The sequence below is a fragment of the Gymnoscopelus microlampas genome, assembly GCF_963454915.1.
Source record: "Gymnoscopelus microlampas genome assembly, chromosome: 22".
NCBI lineage: Eukaryota > Metazoa > Chordata > Actinopteri > Myctophiformes > Myctophidae > Gymnoscopelus > Gymnoscopelus microlampas.
In genome coordinates, this window is record NC_139959.1 from 36,366,650 (window position 1) to 36,386,211 (window position 19,562).

Consider the following 19,562-nt stretch of genomic DNA (forward strand, 5'->3'; position numbering starts at 1 on the left):
CATAACAAGACATTCTGTAAATGGCGCATGATAAAAGGTACAAATTCCTCAAACACATTGCATTGCGTTACTGTAGTATTGGCCTACTAGGCAGGCATCACGTTTTATGAGGGGTTATAAAAGTGATATATAGAGGTAAAAGATAACAACACGACTGACTGCCAGGCAGGAAACGGTGAGTTATATTACTCTGAGAAAGCTTGTTAGGCTTTTATTATGACTTACTGAAAATGAGTAATGAAAGCCGACACTTAAGTTACGATAGATAACGCTGATGCTGGAAAAGCATACAGGAAGAGTGGGCATCGAGGAGGAGTGGGCCTCTCCATGTAAAATTGGCTATTTTGTCCAAAATTTAAAAAAATAAAATATTTGAAAAATGGTCTTTAAGGGATATTTCACCCCCAAAATGACTTTTTTTTTAGTCAACCCATGGAGACTTGAATTGATAGATTTTTTTTTTTTGTCGCATTCTTAAGCCAATAATTGATGACCGGCAGCTGTTCCGGTAGTACAGACACAATGAGTCTCCTTTGTCTCTCCTACCGGAACCGCTGCCTACCGGTCCGCTGGTCATCAAAATATTGTCTTAGGAATGCGACAAAAAAAAAAAAATCTCCATGAATTCAAGTCTCCATGGGGTGACTAAAAGCGTTTTTTGGGTGTACTATCCCTAAAATATACATGATGTGAACATGCACGGTACATCATTATCAGACTTAAATGTACCCTTCAACTTCTAGTTTATGCCCAAAATGACTGGCTATCACAGGCTTGGTTGCAATTTGTACTTCACATGACTTAACCCATTAAGGCCTGAGGTTCTGATTCTACAAATGTGTTCTAAACAGTTTTCAGAAAAACGTATGTTTCTATATCAGTGGTGCGCAAACTTTTTCATGTCAAGGACCTCCAAAATGATATGTATTTGGCCGCGGACCCCCATCTAAAAATATTTTGTTCCAGGGACCCCCAGAAGCAAATATTGGAGTTAAAAATGATCGCTTTAAAAATATATATAGTCAAAGATTTGCAAAATTTTATACACAACACAATTGTATACCATATAGAGTAGGGGGTCCCTGCTTCATCTGTCTCTCAGCTAGGGGGTCCTTGGCCTGAAAACGTTGAAGACCACTGGTTTAAGTGGTTATACAGATGTGTTAAGACCTTTTTCCAAAATAGCCAATTTTACATCTAGGTGCCCACTCTTCCTTAGTGCCCACTCTTCCTGTTACCCTGGAAAAGCCCTTGTGTTGTTTTGAGGTATGGGAGCCCCTTAACCTCGTACAAACTGTTTTTTCTCCATCTCACATGGAAATAAAGTGGAAAAGAACTACTGCTGCAAGTGTCTAACTGAACGTACTGTACAGGACTACATGTTGTACAGCTCACCGGAAGTTTCTGTGGCCCTCATTTACTTCTTGTAGACTTCTTTTCCAGACTCTAGGTGCTGGTGAGCACAGTGCAGTTCACTGGTAACAGCTCGTTATACTGAAACAAGAAAAACATGGGAAAAAACATTAAAATCTTGTATTTACTGCAGTAATTTCAGGGGGCTATAACATCGGTGCAAATTATGAAAAGGACTCACAGACCACGCCATATATTATAGGGGTCTAACATGCAGATATCTATAGGGTGAAGTGCAAATGATGAAAATATCCTTGAGTCATGCATGACAGCACAGAGATTATGCCAAATACATATTACTTACTTACAAATTCTAAGATTCTACAAATGTCTTCTAAATCCAATTATTTTTTTGAAAAATATTTTCAAAAATAGCAGATACAGTATACAAGCTCATAGTGCGGCATTCAGTGTCGCGCTATGAGCTTGTATATCTGCTATTTTTGAATAGCCAAAGAAATCTAAAAATCTAAAGTCACTCACTGGTGGGGATGTGTTTATTCCTGCTTCTGGTCAGACTGAATTAAATGCATTTATTTTCTTTTGGTAAATGTAGACTCTGATTTATGTTTACAATCTAATCAAACATTGACCCCATTCATTATTCATTATGGGTTTTCAAGGAAATTATGTGGATCTCAGGATCCACGTAGAAACGACGTGACTCCAAAGAGGATTTTGGACGTCATGTGACAAGCCTCATGTGATGTCAGTCGTTTATGACAGTGTTTTGACAAACTTTTTTGCTCGAGACCGCAAAGTGAATAAACTAGTGAAAATATCAGATCCACAAGCTCAGAACGCGACACAAAGTGAGCTTGTAGATCGGCGATTTTCACTAATTCTTAAAAAAAATTGTAGTAAACAAAAAAAATAGAAATTCACTCCCAACCCATTGAAATTGCCCTGCGACCTAACAATGGGTCCCGACCCACTGTTTGGGAAACAGTGATCTATGACCTGGGCAAGGTTTCAGTGCTATTTCAGCCACATTGACTTCCATTATGCAATTTAAGTTAAATATTAAAAAAAAATCACACCCTGTGTGAAGGTAGCGGCGCCTTTGATACATTTTGTCATCGATATGTGTTTATAATGTGTTTATAGCCACGTGTCACGTGAAGCTTAGACTGAGAGAACGAGAGCAATCCATGGTCTCGAAGGGCGGATCCAAACCCAGGCGCCCGGAGCAGGCGCGTCCTCCGATTGCTTCACCAATCTATGTCCCCGCCTCCCCCCCCCTCCCCCCTCCCCCCCCTCCCCCCTCCCCCCCCCGGTCTGTGCACGGAGCAGGCTGACGTCACCAAATTTAGAGCGACGCCCCTCTGCACTCTGAATGGTTAGGAGATAACAAGCTTCAAAGACCATCGTTCCTGCATCGTTCCCCCGGACTTTTTTCTTTTGTAACAAAAAAAAATGGCTGGGTTTCCGAGGCTACGTGAAGCTTGACCAATCACTTTGTTGACGTACGCACCTGACCAATCAGAACGTTGACGCACACGGACAAAGTCAGGTATAGAGCAGGATCCGCTCTATACCTAGAGGTATAGAGCGGCTAGCGCCGCTAAAAACTATAGAACACAATGTTTGTGCTGATCCGTCCAGCGCATGGTTTGCAGGATTAGCCCAGCTCCACACAGACAAACAGGACAGACTCACGTGTGTCTGTCTGTCTGTCTGTCTTTCTGTCTCTCTGTCTGTGTGTGTGTGTTACACAACCATCATTTTTTGTGGAAAATAACAGAACTTGTTCATTGGCTATTTTCGCTATATGTCATGTGAGTATACGTGGGTAAGAAAGCCCCCCCACCTGTTTTTTTCCTTCTTCTTTTTTTAATCTAACCCTGCCCATATAGCCTACATATCTACTGTCTTTTCATTGTGCACACACACTCGCACACACACGCACACACACACACACACACACACACACACACACACACACACACACACACACACACACACACACACACACACACACACACACACACACACACACACACGTATAAATAGATTGATGTGTGACACTGTCATGTCTGTCATGTCCTTCAACAATAAGCAGCCATGTACAGGAGTGTAGGAATAATAATAAACACTTCATTTCCAGCGAGAAGTGGCCCCTGTCTATCGACCCCACGGCCCCCGGGCGTCATGCCCCCCATTTTCAATCTACAAGTCCTGTGGATGTCGGAGTGAGAGAGAGCCCGCGAGAGAGAGAGAGAGAGAGAGAGAGAGAGAGAGAGAGAGGGTCTGCTTTACACCTAGGAACCATGGTCGGTCCTCTTTGGCAGTTAACCCCTGTCAGTCAGCTGTCAGCATACGGTCCTCTGAGACAGAACTCATATCTCATTCCACACAGATCCATATTAGGGTCATTGACTTCTCAGACATCAAGTGAGAAATGGATTATCTTTCCTTCATTGCCGAGGAGAGGAGAGGAGAGGAGAGGAGAGGAGAGGAGAGGAGAGGAGAGGAGAGGAGAGGAGAGGAGAGGGGAGGGGAGGGCTGCAGTATAGGTATAGGAGACACAAAGAGTCTCCTTTGTGTCTCCTACCGGAACCGCTGCCTATACCAGTCCGCTGATCATCAAATTATTGGCTTAGGAATGCGACAAAAACAAAAACAAATCCATGAATTCAAGTCTCCATGGGGTGACTAATCGATAGGAAAAAAAGAAATGTTTTGGGTGAACTATCCCTTTAAGAAAATTTAACAAGCCATGTCACTTATTCCATGTGTCTTCTCAGAACATAAGAAATACACGTTCTTTCACTGAAGGCACATGTATCTTTTATAAGTAGCACATATAGGCTATATTTAAATAGAACTAGATCTTCAAATAGAACGCAAGAGGAAATCAGAAAATTAGCTGGGCAGTCCACTCTCCTCGCTACAATTATGTTTCTTTATTGAGAAAGACTGCAGGAAATCAGCAAAGAGCATTAACTGTGATGGCAATTTGATTTTATTATACATTATTAATTAGTTGATTCTGAAGAAGGCCTAATTAAAAAAGAATGTATATGGAGCCGGAGTGTGTAACTAAGTAGGCCTTCCACTCACGACTGAGTTCATATATTCCTGGGGGAGCCGAAAGAAAGACTCATGAAACGCAAGCTCACAACACGTCGCACACCACGTGTTGTGTGCTTGTAGATCGGCTATTTTCAAATAGCCGATATGTATAGGTTTAAAGTGCTCATGTAGCCTATAGTCGCTTCTTTGGGGCTTGTTTGCAAAGACTGTTGCTCGTTTCTCTTGCAACATATCTGTGGTCAATGAACGCTGAATCCAATATTGAGGCCAATTCAATCTGTGCTCCAGTATTAACTCTACTTCTCCCCACTCAGTAAAAGCATCTTCCAGCAGCAGACTCAACTCATGTGGAACTGTGTTTCAATTCTTCCGCTTCCTCTCCCACCTTCATGAGGATAGAGGGATTCAGGGGGAAATCAATGTCTTGGTGTAATTAGCAGGGAAGCCTGCAGGTGAAACAGGGTGTACTTTATACAAGATTGTTCTGAACCCACTCCATGAAAAACTGTCCGTGCAGTTTTACCATTGTAGTAAGACTGCATTTTTGGTACTTTTGGACACACAAACACACATGCATGCGCACGCACTTGCACACCATCTCACACACACACACACACACACACACACACACACACACACACACACACACACACACACACACACACACACACACACACACACACACACACACACACACAAAATGCCATCAGAGACCATAATACAGCATGGATGGAATTGTGGACAAAATCGTATCCAACGATAACAAAATATTCTAGGTTTTGGGTGTGAGAGTCTAAATCTCATCAAACGGTGGTTCTGTGGCTCAAATGCTGAATAAATAATGGACCTTGATATGAAAAGGGTTGAAAACCACTGCTGTAGATACATACAGACACTTAACTCTCCCTAAACTGCACAAACTAGCTGAAATTCAAACATTTTATTTAAAAAAATGCTATAGCTTCAAACAGGTTCACCACCCACCATGTTATTCTTTATGATAATAAGTGAACAGCGTGGGATGTTTTGTATCACTGCCAGGGAGATGTCCTTGGCCATGATGTTATCAGTATTATCATGATATCACCCAGGTTCCCTTAGCTCATCTCTGGGGAGGTCCTTGAGGGGGTTCCAGGGGGTCCCCAGCAAAATGTGTTAATACAGCATCACAATCAATTTTAACCACTTTATCCATTTATACGTTGGCTATTAAAAAAATAGCAGATGTACAAGCTCACAGTGCGTCTGCAAGCTTGTACATCTGCTATTTTTTGAAAATATTAGAAAAATATCAAAAATATTTGGAAAATGTTGAATAGTATTGTTTTTTTTAAACACAAATCTTCTGTTCTGGGGGGTCCCTGCTGGCACAAAACCTTTTCAGATGGGGGGTCCGCGGCCAAATACATATCAATGTGGGGGTCGATTACATTTACCTCCCGTTGTGGGTCTCCTGATAGATGTTTTTTCAGGCCAATTTTGAAAGAAACCAGTGTGACACAAAAAAAGCCATAGTCGGCTATTAGACCTCCGTCTAAAACCGGGTTATAATATAATAACTGGTCTAACAGTGAAAGATTTGTCAACGTCTAGGCTAAGCCTATAGACGTTGATTAGCTGTTTTTTTAAGTATATATAGACCGCCTATATATTATAGACGTCATTTCAACGGCTATAATATAGACGTCTATATATAGACGCTTAAAAACCAGCTAAACAACTGTTAGACATCTAATAGCCCGAGAAATGCTCAGTTGGCTCTTCCTTCCAGACCTCTTCCACCTGTGAACCCCCCCCCCCCCCCCCCCCGCCCGCTCCTCTTCACTGTTCTCTACCTCCCTCTGTGGTGGAGAAGGAGAGCACAGTTTCCATTATGCCACAGGTTCACATTAAGGAGATGGAAACAGGCTGGGACCCAACGCCAATTATCCCTGCTCACCCAGCCGTGGGCTGCTGGGTTCTGAGTAACAGCTGGCTCTCTCTCTCTCTCTCTCTCTCTCTCTCTCTCTCTCTCTCCCTCCATCCCAGCTCCCTCCCTCCCTCTCTCCCTCCCTCTCCCTCTCTCTCTCTCTCTCTCTCTCTCTCTCCCTCCATCCCAGCTCCCTCCCTCCCTCCCTCTCTCTCTCTCTCTCTCTCTCTCTCTCTCTCTCTCTCTCTCTCTCTCTCTCTCTCTCTCTCTCTCTCTCTCTCTCTCTCTCTCTCTCTCTCTCTCTCTCTCTCTCCATCCCAGCTCCCTTCCTCTCTCTCCCTCCCTCTCTCAACCACTTATGTGCATGCACACACGCAGCCATGCACGTGCTTAAACGCTCCCCTCCCTTCGTTCCTCCTCCTGCTCACCTGCCAACTGTCTTGATTAATAAGAGAAGCCTACCGCTGAGAGACTAAAATAGAGAGGAGGAAATGCAGCATGTGTGTGCGTGTGCGTGTGCGTGTGTGTGTGTGTAGAGGGAGGGGGGGGGGGGGTCAATACAAAGGAAGGGATCAATGAGAAAGGGAGATAATACAGATATAGCACAAACGATGAGCTGTTAACACGCCCTGCATTCATTTATAAATACCCAGGATACTGATCAGTCATGCATTGCTGTATGTAGAAAACATACTGCATCTTAATAATGTCAGACGGGGGTAATCATAAAATATTGCAACTGTTCAGAGTGTGATTTATCTTGTTTTTTTTTACCTCAGCCTCATTCCCCTCATCGGTTTTGCTACAGGCATGAGCAATGGATCACTTCTGAAACCATACATATAGGGGAAAAAAGTACTCGATTTTTTTTACCTAAGTAGAAGTATCAATACTGCAATGTAGACAAATACTCTGTTACCACTTCACACATTTTTCAAATGTATAAAAATCTTTTGAAAATAGCAGATCTACAAGCTCACAATGCGTCGCGATGCAACACATTGTGAGCTTGTAGATCGGCTATTTTCAAACGGCCGAAATGCATATAGGGCTAAAGTGGTTGATGTACGTTTAGTAATAATAATCAAAATCTACAAAGTAACTAGTAACTAAAGTTTTAGAATAATTGTAGTGGAGTAAAAGTGTAATGTTGGACTCTGAGATGTAGTGGAGTAGAAGTAAAAGTACTGAAACTTGGAAATACTCCAGTCAAGTAAAAACTGACTTTATGTGCAAACACTATATGTACAAAAGAGATGGGACATTTACATTGACTCCCCTTGTGGTCTACCGATTGATATTTGTTCAGGCCAATTTTGAAAGAACACATCCTTCAATCTAGAAACCCATTCGGTAAAAAGGGGGGAACATCTTAATCTGTTTTGAGAGATTACACATCCTTGTTTCATGGATGGTGTGAGGGCATAATTCCACATTTTGGTGGCAGAGCAGTATAGAATGACGAAAACATGTTTTTTATAATCGTCACTCAAACCAAAATGTGTATACTGTACTGTAGGCCTATTATGGTTATCTGCCTCGGAAGACATTGATCCAGATCAGACGGCAGCATGCCAGGGAAGTATTGTTTTTTATTCCAACCTGACACGAGTCTCCATCTATCTTAATCCATCTAGACCGGGAACGCATCTGTGTCGCTTTTTTGATTTGAGCTAAAAAGCATTATTTTACACTCTGGGCTATTCAAAAATAGTAGATCTACAAGCTCATAGCGCGGCACCGAGTGCCGCGCTATGAGCTTGTAGATCTGCTATTTTTGAAAAATTGTGAAAATGTGCGCAAATCTTTGAATATATATAATCTTTTAAAGCAAACATTAACTCAAATCTTTGCTTCTGGGTGGTCCCTGGAACAAAATATTTTGAGAGCAACATACTGTTAGGAATTGGAAAACAATTTTAGATATGTATTTGGCCGCGGACCCCCCATCTCAAAATATGTTGTTCCAGGGACCCCCCAGAAGCAAAGATTTGAGTTACAAATGTTCGCTTTAAAAATATATTAATTAAAAAATATGCACACATTTTCACGGTTTAAAAAAAAAATAGCCGATCTACAAGCTCATAGTGCGGCACTCGGTGCCGCGCTATGAGCTTGCAGATCTGCTATTTTTGAATAGCCCAAAGATGACACGATGCGTTCCCGGACTGAAGGGGTTAACTGCAGTCATAAGCAATCCTGGAGATCTATGAAACATATCCCTTTTCCTACGCAAACCCCCCCTCAGCACCCTCTTCCAGCTGCTGAGGCAGCACCTGGATTTAAATGACTCTCTCTGCCGGTATAATAGATACCGCAGGATTCATTTCTTGGACAGTACGATGGAGAAAGGAATGGAAAAATACCCATCATCATAATCATAACACCCCTCACCCTCGCACCCCCCCTCCCCCCCTAGGCATTGTTTGATCTGGGCAGGATGATGCGAACAGTTACAGGTACAATTTTGAGGTAATTCTTTACTTTACCGGAGTATTTCCAATTGTCTATACTTTTACTTCTACTCCACTACATCTCCAGAGACAAATATTGTACTTTTACTCCACTACAATTATTTGAAAACTTGAGTTACTAGTTACTTTGCAGATATAAATTATTACATTATAAAACATTAACCACTTTAGCCCTATTTTATACATAGGCTATTTGCAAATAGCCGATCGACACGTTGTGAGCTTGTAGATCTGCTATTTTCAAACATTTTAGTACTTTTACTTTTGGTACTTTATGTACATTTTGATACCAATACTTTCGTACTTGCTCAAGTACTTGCTCAAGTATGTTCAAGTACATTTTGAATTCCGGACTTTAACTTGTAACAGAGTACTTCTACATTGGAGTATTGGTACTTTTACTTAAGTAAAAAACTCACTTTCCCATGCATGTGCAGTGTGCACCTAATTAACACGCTTTGAGTTAATTTCCTTGTTAATGACCTGGTAATATCAACAGAAGAGCATGTAGGGCACTGAGTACAGAACATCCATATCTAATCTCTAGTCTCAAGTATTTGGAGGAAATCAGGGTGCCTGTCCTTCCTTGTTGGACGAAAACCAGAGAGAAACGTCAGCTAAAATTCTATAAGCAAAAAGCCGCTCCCTTCTTCTTTTTGTTAAGTGTAATGACCCTGCATTACATTTGACTTTCACAGATTCATTTATTCGGTCTTAAATAGAAGTGGCAATTATACATTCAATAAATCATGGCCTGCAGCTCCTTGCTTCAGCGAATGATTAGAAAGAAGATTGCATAACGTTCTCCTTATAGGAGGGTCAAGAGAAATGACTTGACTTGCTCATTTAGGACACAGTGCACACAGTGCACACACACACACACACACACACAGGAAAGCAGGAAAGGTTACTTAGCAACGGCAGTGGTTGAAAAAGTACTACATTTTTTTTTACTTAAGTAAAAATATCAATACTGCAATGTAGAAACACGCTGTTACAAGTAAAAGTCCGGTAATAAGAATTTACTTGAGTAAAAGTACAAAAGTATTGGCATCAAAATATACTTAAATTACCAAAAGTAAAAAGTACTCATTATAATAGGGCTGAAGTGGTTAATGTATGTTTTTTTTATAATAATTCAAATCTACAAAGTAACTAGTAACTTAAGTTTTCAAATAATTGTAGTGGAGTAAAAGTACAATATTTGCCACTAAGATGTAGTGGAGTAGAAGTTAAAGTATTGAAAATTGCAAATACTCCAGTAAAGTAAAAAAAAACAATACCTCAACATTGAACTTAAGTACAGTACTTGAGTACATGTACTTAGTTACTTTCCACGACTGAGCAACGGTGTAACTTCAAAGGGTTTTGTGAAGAAATAGAAGCCAAATAGGAGTCAGTGGACATGGATAGGAGAGGCCTGCCTCTGTGTCTCTACATCTATGCCCAGGCAGCAATTACTGGAGTGTGAACACTGAGGTCAATAGTAGTGGTTTTAATGTCATGAGGAGAAACCCTCCATGTCGCTTCATCAGCCCCTCAGCTATTCTCTGCTCTTCAGTAAAAACAAGGATTAGAGTCCACACGTGATAAGTAGAGACTGAGAGTAAAGTTTTGTTTTTTGTAGAAATTCCATTATACAAATTATTTTCTATTCTTTTATTTTTTGGCTTTTCTGCCTTTATTTTTTTATTCTAATTTAGTTTTTAAATTAAAAACCATCAAGTGCCCAGACCGCTATGCCAGCGGTCTGGGCCCATTAAACAAATTCTGATGTTTAACCCATTAAAACCAGGAAAGCATCTGTGTCATTTAAGATTTTTGCGTTGGCTATTCAAAAAAAATGCAGATCTACAAGCTCACAGCACTTCGTGCCACGCTGTGAGCTCAAGATGTGGATATCATAAAAAATATCTGAGCGCTTACTTACATGTCACGCTATGACGACATAGCCTGGTTCCAGACGAATCTGCCTTTGCAAAATTGCATTGCATTTTGCTGTTGGCTATCTGCATTGGTCAGGAGGTACACAGCACCATCTAGTGGACACAATGACATAACATCGAAGACAATATTAGTTGAGCTGTAACTAAGTACATGTACTCAGGTACTGTACTTTAGTCACAATGTAGAATGTAGAATTGTAGATCTGCTATTTTCAAAATGTTTGCCTCTTTCTTATATTATTTACAATTTGACCAGTTTTTATAGTAGCCTATAGTTTGTTGATTGCTTTTGATGCAGTAATTGTCTTTTTCTTTTCTAAGATACTAAGACCCCCTGCGGGTCCCGAGCCACAGGTTGAGAAACACTGCGTGTAGGTTATACAAATCAATTAACCACCGACGGTGTCACATGCCTAAAATAGCCGATCTACAAGCTGTGAGCTTGTAGATCGGCTATTTTAGCTATGTGACAATCAGTTTTTGTCGTGTGAATAGAAATAATTGTATATTTTCAACCCCTACACCATTGGTTCTCAAAGTGGGGTCCGGGGACCCCCAGGGGTCCTTTGGGAGGTTCCAGGGGGTCCCCAGCAAAATGTGTTAATATAGCGTCACAATCATTTTAACCACTTAAACCGCGCGGCACCGAGTGCCGTGCTATGAGCTTGTAGATCTGGTATTTTTGAAAAAATCGTGAAAGTTTGTGCAAAACTTTGAATATATATTTTTCAAATCGAACATTTGTAACTCAAATCTTTGCTTCTGGGGGTCCCTGGAACAACATATTTTGACATGGGGGTCTGCACACTGGCGTAGGGTGGACTCTGATGTTGACCGGGCACGATCTGTATACCCCCCCCCCTGCGTTGCGGGACACATACCAGTAGCGTCCCCAGGAATCACATTTAGGTCAGACTAGATTTTTTTTTATCATTTAGAAAACAGAATGGACACAATAGTCCGTAAACTATTTTTCCATGCTTTCTTTTCTTTTTTCCATACTTATCCAGACCTGGACATTAGTCAAATCAAATGCCATACTTTTCAGGACTTTCCATACTAGTGTAACCCTGGTAATTAATACAGATACCTTGAATGTACGCTGTGTTGTAACCAGGGGTGTGTAGTAATGCACTAGTACGATCAAAAAGTTGTTTTATTTTTAAAATAAATTTAAAGGAACTATTTATCAAATTTGCCATGTCCTTTGGATCAACCTAGGTCATCTGTCATGACCCTCATGGATGAACTTGAACTGTGACAAGATGTGAGCTTATAGATCTGCTTGTATATTCTACAGCAGTGGTTCTCAAAGTGGGGTCCGGGGACCCTAAGGGGTCCTTGGGGGGTTCCAGGGGGTCCCCAGCAAAATGTGTTAATATAGCGTCAGAATAATTTTAACCACTTTAACCTTTTATACTTTGGCTATTCAAAAATAGCAGATCTACAAGCTCATAGCGTGGCACCGATTGCTGCGCCATGAGCTTGTAGATCTGCATTTTTTTTTTAAATCGTGAAAATTTGTGCAAACCTTTAAATATATATATTTTTAAAGCGAACATTTGCAACTCAAATCTTTGCTTCTGGGGGTCCCTGGAACAACACATTTTTCAGATGGGGGTCCGCGGCCAAATGTGATCAATTATGTGACCAAATGTGATCAATTAAGTGACCAAATGTGATCAATTATGTGACCAAATGTGATTTTTGGCATGAAAAAGGTTGAAAACCACTGCTGTAAACAATGGTTAACAGTATCATATCGTCGGTGTCCAGCCAGGACCAGCTAACTCCATTTTCTTTTTTCTTTTTTTTTTCATAAATCAAGGCTATTGAACACCCTTTAGGTCTGTGTAAAATATCAAAACATTTGAACCAATGAAAAGTATTAAAAAGCGCCTCTGACGAAAACTTCCAACTCCATTGGATCCTCAAACTGTCCGTCAAAAACAAACAACTCCCCCCTCTCCTCTACAGCGCTGCTTTTCAACAGCATGAGTAGAGCGCGTTGCGCAGTGAACGAGGAGGAGGACCACGTAAACAAGCTCCCCGTAGTCTGTTAAAACTATGCAGTGTACCTGTTTATCAAACTTAGCACTGACGCTAATGTTATGAAAACCAGTAATTATATTTCTAAAATCTATTAAGTGTTTAATGAGGAGAGCAATGTGACAAGAAGAAAGGCGTTCATAGCATTTCTGTCGCGCTATTCTACTATCTCTTTGCAGAAGTTATTGTAATATTTAAAGTCCTGTTTATTATTGTAGGCCTATATAATAAGTGGCATGAAGCATCAGGGCATTAATTCACACGTTGTTGTGATGCATTGTGAGCTTGGAGATCCATTGTTAGCTTTTGAGAATTTGTACCCTTCAGAAACCTCTCCCTTAGCAGCGAGTGGAGCTATTGTTGTTTGGACACCTAACTCCACTTCAGCTTGATTTCTGCTCGTCTGAAACTGCTAACTCCACTTGCGCTGGGTAAAGTGTTGATTTACCCGCGATTTGGTTAAAGTGTTGATAATATAATGACACATGCAAGTATCTGACAATATATAAAGTCACTATACCAACTTTGATGAGGCAGTATTGCTTCGTTTTAAAAATATAAGGTTTTCTTCATTTCCTGAAAAACGTATATTTTGTTTTTGCGTTTCCTGAACAATGAGCGTTTTGGAGTTAGCAGTTTCTGGCTGGACAGCAGAGATATGGTATATACTGACCCCTGCTGGTGCTGTGGGGTAAGCACAGTACAGAGCCTCCAGTAACTTGTCCAGGTTGAACAGTCCAACGTTAGCCTGAGCCCCCATGCTGTACCGACCCTCATCGTCAGACGTGCTGGGGACAAAATCTGCAGAAAGAAATGTCACAAAGACACAGAGACAGTGCCCTCAATACCTCATGTCTAACTACTTCTCCAAAGTGGGTGACGCCCACAGCCACAACACCAGAGGGAGCGACCATGATCTAGTACAGTGGTTCTCAAACATATTTGGCATAGGGCACATCTGTAAACAACTTTTTCATCCACGGCACCCCTGAATTATATTGTGACTTTACAGCACCTTTTACATGTATGTTATATTACGGTACGTAAATATGTCAATCTTTCTCCCTAAGATACAGTAGCCTAAGTCACGAGGAAAACGAGAACGTCTGTTCCCATTATAGCAGTGGTTCTCAAACTTTTTCATGTCAAGGACCCCCAAAGTTACACTTATTGGCCCGCGGACCCCCATTTGAAAAGATAAGCCAGGGACCTCAATAAGAGAAGGTTTTTACGGCTCTCTAGCAGTGATTCTCAACCATTTTAATTTCAAGGACCCCCAGTTTGACATGTATTAGGCTACGGACCCCCATTTAATGGCATTTATATCTCTGGGACCCCAATTGATATTGTAAAAATCAATGTTAATTTAACTCTGAGAGTGTACAATGGAACCAAATGGACCCTAACGGGTCCAACCACATAAGGGTTCATTTGGTTCAACCACATAAGGGTCCATTTGGTTCCTAACTATCCATTATTTATCTGGGGACCCCCTAGAACCTCCTCAAGGACCCCTGGGGGTCCCCGGACCCCACTTTGAGAACCAATGCAAGACAGAAAAGAACTTTCAATTTGACGTTTAACCCCAGCATCCCCATTCTGATGGGAAACATTCGCCAAAAATATCAGATCTACAAGCTCACAATGCATCACGTTGTGACGTGCAGTAGATCTGCTATTTTTGGCGAAGAGATTTGGCGTAGACAGACACACCAAGTACAGTGCAGCGTTTTACAAAGTCAAATATGATCAAAGTATTCCGCGACACCCCTGGACAGGGACGTGCACAGATAGACTCTATGTGGTGCTAGAGAACCTGCCCTTTGCCCTCTTGACCAGAAGTGCCCTTTTGAAAAAAAGGGGGAAAAAAGTTGTGTTTTTTTTCAGTTTACAGCAGGGGTCTTCAACAGGGGGTCCGGGACCCCTAGGGGGTCCTCAGAGTTACTACAAGGGGTCCGCCAAATCTTTATGCAATATGATTTTTCTTTTTTACCATAACCACTCGAAACCTAGCATCCCTTTTCTGAGGAGAACTTTAGCCAAAAATAGCAGATCTACAAGCTCACAACGCCTCGCGTTGCGAGGCGTTGTGGGCTTGTAGATCTGCTATTTTTGGCAAAGAGGTAGCCGGCGGTTCCGCGCGCCGTGCAAGGTGCCCTTTTTTTTTTTTACTTGAGAGCACCTGCCCCTCAAAATGTCTGTGCACGCCACTGCCCCTGGACTTGCGTCACGGCACCCACTTTGAGAAACCCTGATCTAGAACCATTCTACTACTCTGCCACCAAAATATGCAATGCCCTGACACCATCCATTAACGGTTAATGGATCTGTAACCCATTCAATCCACTTTGGAGAAGTAGTTAAAAAATAGCAGATATACAAGCTCATAGTGCGGCACAGAGTGCCGCAATATGAGCTTGTAGATCTGCTTTTTTTTTTATCGTGAAATTCTGTGCAAATCTTTGAATATAAATATGTTTTATAATTTTTTAAGCAACATTTTTTTACTCAAATCTTTGCTTCTGGATGATCCCTGGAACAACATATTTTGAGATGTGGGTCCGCGGCCAAATGCATATCATTTTGTGGTCCTTGACATGAAAAGGTTTGAAAACCACTGATATTGACATTTTTTGTTTAGAGGACATTTTTTGTTTTTAGAAGACATTTGTAGAATCCCCAGAAGCAAAGATTTGAGTTAAAAATGTTTGCTTTAAAAATATATACATATTCAAAGATTTGCACAAATTTTCCATGATTTAAAAAATATATAGCTGATCTACAAGCTCATAGCGCGCAATGAGCTTGTAGATCTGCTATTTTTTAATAGCCAAATGACAGAGATGCGTCCCCGGATTGAATGGGTTAAAGGATGTGTAACACTGGTTTCTTTCAAAATTGGCAAAATCTATCAGGAGAATAAAAGGTACATGTAGTGTTTATATTTGTTGATGACATGTATTATTGTGTTCATTTTGTATGCTATGTTGATGAATTGAATACATAGGACCACAATGGAAACAAGTCCCCAAGACTTTTTTGTGTTATCCTTTTAACCTTAATGTCTGACTGTACCACGTGCTGTTTACATTTCTGACTAATAAATGAAATCAATCAATCAAAGCTTTGACAGCACCGTTGCTTAAATCTGCTTAAATAATATCACAGGCAGGCTGTGGTTAAAATGCTCTTTACCACCCATGATGTACCTAAACAATATGTATTAATATACTTTAGCTTTTTTATGTTACTTCACAACATTATTACATAAAGGTTGCCTTATAGTCACACAATGTGACAATGTTAGAAACGTCACCTTAGAAACTGTTGCCAGTCTCAGCGGGTCTTTCAGAGAGGTTGGGATGGATCTGTCTCAGCGGGTCTTTCAGAGAGGTTGGGATGGATCTGTCTCAGCGGGCCTTTCAGAGAGGTTGGGATGGATCTGTCTCGGCGGGCCTTTCAGAGAGGTTGGGATGGATCTGTCTCGGCGGGCCTTTCAGAGAGGTTGGGATGGATCTGTCTCAGCGGGCCTTTCAGAGAGGTTGGGATGGATCTGTCTCGGCGGGCCTTTCAGAGAGGTTGGGATGGATCTGTCTCAGCGGGCCTTTCAGAGAGGTTGGGATGGATCTGTCTCGGCGGGCCTTTCAGAGAGGTTGGGATGGATCTGGAGAAAATGCAGTTTTTCACAAAGCGAACAAAGTTATCGGTAACCTCATCAAGATGGAAGGCTTCTGCAGAGGAATGAAAGTAGACAACCTTATTATATACCACACCTTCTATATCAAAATGGTAACAGGAAGAGTGGGCACTAAGGAAAAGTGGGCACCTCGATGTAAAATTGGCTATTTGGTCCAAAATGTAAAAAAGAAATATATATATATAATATATATTATATATTTGGAAAAGGGGTCTTAAGCAATGTAAACTACTAGAGGTGCGGGTCGCTACGCGACCCTTCCGTCTAGTCGCTGGCGCGAGACTCTCGTGTAGTAGGCTGTAGATGTTTTCGACACGCAAACCAAAAGCGAGAGCAACAGTGTTTCGAGACGCAAACCGAAAACGAAAGCAAACTGAGACGGACACATTTCACCCGTTCATCTATCTATGTATTCACACAGGCTCTTGCAGGACCAGAATGTGCGGCACAGATTGACGAAGCAGCACGCTCAGCCCAGCGAGACGGCGTTCGCTGCGTTCAACCCTCCCAAAGACTCAGACAGACAGTATTTGGATGGGGGGCGGGGTTGCCGGGGTTGCCATGTCCAGGAGTTGTAAGCGTGAAGTGGCGTGTAATTGGTTAGGGAAAGTGCGTCGACGCATGCGCAGTGCGCAGCGCGGTGTTTTTGCATCAAGCTGGTTGCTTGTTGCTCGCGCGCAATCTGGCAACACTGATGCAACTTACACACGCACAAACATTCGACTGTAGATTCCAATTGTAAGGTAGATACATGATTAGAGAACATGAATGAACATTTGACCTAGCCTGGTTCCAGACGAATCTGCCATAGCAAAAAAAATTGCCCATGGCAGATTAGGTCTGGCCCCTCTCAATAGAGATTCTATTTCTCTCCCTCTGAAGTTGTGAGGGACCAATCAGAGACCAGTATGCAAATGTGGGGCGGTTTTATCACCAGAGGCATCTTTTGAATTTGCACCTCGGAAATGCAGGTTCCACACAGAGGTTCCAGACTAATATCTACGCAGTGATATTAGTCTGGCCATGCCAGGCTACATTTGACCATTAAGGTCTAATATTTCTACAATTGCTAAATGACTACAAAACCTGTATTTCCAATCATTTTGAACAAGAAGTTGAAGGGTACATAGGGGGAGAGAGACTGTCGGGAACGGGACTCGACCCCACGGTGCGCTGTCAGGCTTATGAGCCTAGGTGCCCAGACCTCTAAGCCAGGTCCAGGCCAAAAATAGAGTGATATTTGATTTAGTCTATTACCCAGTCCAGTATTACCAATTGTATAATTATTTCTCTCAGGGGGTTTAGGGGTACAAAGGAGCAGAGTTTTACTGCCTGCAATATTGCTAGTGCCAGCTGTATTGTGCATGCATTTCTGTGGCTTTTGGCAAGGTTTTGATTGACTTGTTAAATTGCCTGTACAGTTCACTCAGTTTCTCTTCAAATATCAATAGCATAATGGCCTGATGTGTGTGCGTATGAGAGAGCCATCTCTTATTTATGTTCGAAGTTCAATGAAGAGTGGTGGCTTTCTTTCACTTCTGCGCCAGCACAGCTCAATGGTTTCAACGAAGAGAACATACACACACACACACACACACACACACACACACACACACACACACACACACACACACACACACACACACACACACACACACACACACACACACACACACATGGGTAATTTGTTGCAACGCACAACGACTGCAAGCATGTATTCATTCTTTGTTTCACTCAGCTAGGACAGCCTAGTGGGTTAATAAAATCACATCAAATACAAATGTGTAGCAATGTTCTGATATGGTTTAAAACTTTAAATAACCTATGGGCAAATGTTGCAGTAATGACCCTAATAACCAATTGCCTTAATTGAAAGAATGCCTTAATTATATTGCATTTCAATACATAAATGAAGAAATCCAGGTGGAGGGGGCAGGGAGGGCAAGCAGGGTCATATACCAGAAAGAGTTGTTTCAAACAATCTATCTTCAGTCTGTGATAAATACAACATTTGTATCTTGTGCATTGCCATGCATATGAAATGACCTTGATGAGCAGCTAGGCAAAACAGCAAGGTGTTGTTATAAAGTACAGAATGACGTAAAAAGTTGTCCAACTAATTGGTTACTTTCTGTTCCAATAACTGAAGCAATGGGTTCTTTAAAACCTGACTATTAATAGAGTATAATAGAGTGTGTGTGTGTGTGTGTGTGTGTGTGTGTGTGTGTGTGTGTGTGTGTGTGTGTGTGTGTGTGTGTGTGTGTGTGTGTGTGTGTGTGTGTGTGTGTGTGTGTGTGTGTGTGTGTGTGTGTTTGCTATTGACTCTATAGCCTATAAAATAGTATGGTGGTAGCTTTTTCTAAAGACTTATTTAATCATTCAAGAGGCTGATAATAAAATGTAAATAAAATGTAAATGTAGAATCCAACACTCACCATGAGCAGGACGCACATTTCAGCCACTTGGAAGTAGAAAAACTCACTCTGTCCTTAATGACACAAGAGATATATTTTACATAATTGTCATTATTATATTTCAGTCAGACAACTCTTAGATTGATTTTAGAATATATTCTTATTGAGCATAATTGAGCATAGATATATGAAGCATAGTTTGGCGTCAGGGCTCTGTATCTATTCATCCCCTGTAAGCATGAACCTTTTAATTAATGTTACATGCCAAATAGAATTACAGGGAATGAATTAAGAACCCCATGGGGAATCTAGAAACAGAGCCTACAGGTGGATGCCGGGGAGGCGGTGGGATTGCAAACTTGATGGTCAGCAGCAGACAGCGAGGCCAGGCAACAGACAGCAGAGGAGACAGCAGAGAGGCAGGAACAGCAGCACAGCCAGTCATATCTGTCAGGGCTAGTCTGGTGTAGTGCTTCTGACAGACAGGGAACTTTTGTTCAGAAAGTTTAATCATCATGTTTTACATTTTTAACCTTACATGAAATCAATTATGACCCAAAATATTTATTTATATCAAGAACTTAGGAACTTAATGACCATTAATTTTCTGTATTTTAGCAATTT